Genomic DNA, 2,144 nt, shown 5'->3' with positions numbered 1-2,144 from the left:
TTGATCCTACTGCACGTACTGGCTTTGTGGGAGCCTAGGCAGTTTGGATGCTCACCTTACTAGACATGGATGGAGGTGGGGGTTCCTTGGACTTCCCACTGGGCAGGGAACCCTGATAGCTCTATGGACTGACAAGCGAGGGGAACTTGATTGGGGGAGGGGGAGGGAAATGGGAGGAGGTGACGGAAAAGAGACAAATCTTTAATAAATAAATAAACGGAAAAAAAAAGAAAATGTAGCAATGCTCACACAATTCTGCATTTTAGCAAGTAGACAAGCCACACACCCACAAAGATGATCTCTGTAATAAATACATTGTGTCTCTCGATAAAACTCCTAAGGAATAGATCTATCCTGTCCGAAAGGAGAGAAAGAAAGTGACAGCTTCTGCTGTAAACAGTGCTGTGTAGAAAGAAGCAGCTAATAAGATGGCCTAATCTCCCTGATGGGAAGGGCTGAAAACTGAGGTTTCTAACTTCAGATTGGACCACGCTGTAACAGGATAGATAGGTAGGTAGGTAGGTAGGTAGGTAGGTAGGTAGGTAGGTAGGTAGATAGATAGATAGATAGATAGATAGATAGATAGATAGATAGATAGATAGATAGATAGATAAATTTTTTAAAAAGATATTAGCAAAATGAGCCCGTGCACACAGAGGGGCGAGAGGCTGTTCAGAGGGTAAAGAATGACCATGGAAATATAAAAAAACTGGCGAGCCAATGTTTTTAATAACAGACTCAAATAGGGGCTTTAGAAAAGGAACAGAGAGAAAAATAAAGGAGAGAAAACTACCAAAGAAATGCATAAAAGCTTTCCACACCAAAGGCCCTACAGCTCCGTGTTGAGGAAGCTCACTGTCGTCTGTCTGATCTACAGCCTTGTCTTTTCTAGCTCTTTCGTGGACATGAGAATTTAAAATAGCTCAGGTTTTGTGTCTTCCTTATTTAAAGCATGCACGTTTGAAAGCTCATCTTCAGCTGAAATTTTCTGTCTGGCCAGACTATCAGTCAAGTGGGAACGTGAAAGAATGCCGTTTTCAAACTGATAGAATTGAAAAAGTCACTGATTCAACATCCTTCTTCCTAAGTTTCTGGAGGCTGTGCTTGAGCAAAGACAGGCAGTGAGTGAGGACAAGGTGACCATCTGGAGGAGCCTGAGTGATGTCGTGGGAAAGAACCAAGTTGGGACCTGGAAGTTTTCCCCCATCAGAATGGCAAGCTGGTGAACAACTGGAAGAATCAACATTCTCTGAACTCTATAACTTCATATAAGCTTAATCTGTTTGACAAACACTCCCAGGACAAGAGCTGGCATTTCCAACAAGCATGTGCCTGTTCACTGATTACAAGACATGATATTTCAACATGGTACTATTCCTCCTGAATAATCCATAGATTCAATGCCATAACTATCAAAATTTTAATATCCTCTATTACATAAATGGAAAATCTGATCCTAAAAATATAAAATTTCAATGAACCCCAAATATCTTAAACTATCTTGAGAGTGAATAGCATTAGAGAGTTTATGCTTCCAAATATCAATACTTTCTACAAGCTACAGTTGTCAGCATAAAGGGTTAGAACTCAGTGTTCATGGACAAATACCAGTGTCCACATCACCCAACTCCCAATAAACCTTCCAAGGACCTTCAATGAGGAAAAGGTGTTTTTCTTTAATAATAGCTACAGTATAAAAGAATAAATCTGTACATCTTAAAATCTCCAAATATATCCATAAATTAACTCAAAGTGCATCAAAAGACCAAACTTTATAAAAGTATGAAGCCCCAAAGGGAACAAGGACAAATACACATAAAAGCTGACACTCATTTTTTACATCTCATCCTAAAATACAGCAACAAAAGAGAAACACACAATTCGAGTCATCCAATTAAAATGCTGAGCACTGAAAGAACAAATGTGTGCCAGCATTGGGGCAAACAATGGAACATCAGATATCTGGTGTCTGATAGGGGTCAAATATCCAAAATGAAAAGGAAGGAGACAGAGGGAGGAACAAGAATAAGTATGTAGTATATTTGATGTATGTATGTATGTATTATGATGTATGTATGTATTATGATGTATGTATGTATTATGATGTATGTATGTATTATGATGTATGTATGTATTATGATGTA

The 2,144-nt window shown here is 38.7% G+C and overlaps 1 protein-coding gene across 1 annotated transcript in view; it reads right to left on the bottom strand.

The window, feature by feature from the left end:
- Positions 1-2,144, bottom strand: part of LG5H8orf88 (linkage group 5 C8orf88 homolog) — a 27,300-nt gene that overhangs the window by 11,068 nt on the left and 14,088 nt on the right. The gene's annotated exons all lie outside the window — the stretch shown is intronic.

Source organism: Microtus ochrogaster, linkage group LG5 (genome assembly GCF_000317375.1).
Source record: "Microtus ochrogaster isolate Prairie Vole_2 linkage group LG5, MicOch1.0, whole genome shotgun sequence".
Classification (NCBI taxonomy): domain Eukaryota; kingdom Metazoa; phylum Chordata; class Mammalia; order Rodentia; family Cricetidae; genus Microtus; species Microtus ochrogaster.
The sequence above is the reverse complement of the archived record's forward strand: the minus strand, read 5'-3'. Positions and strand labels throughout refer to the sequence as shown.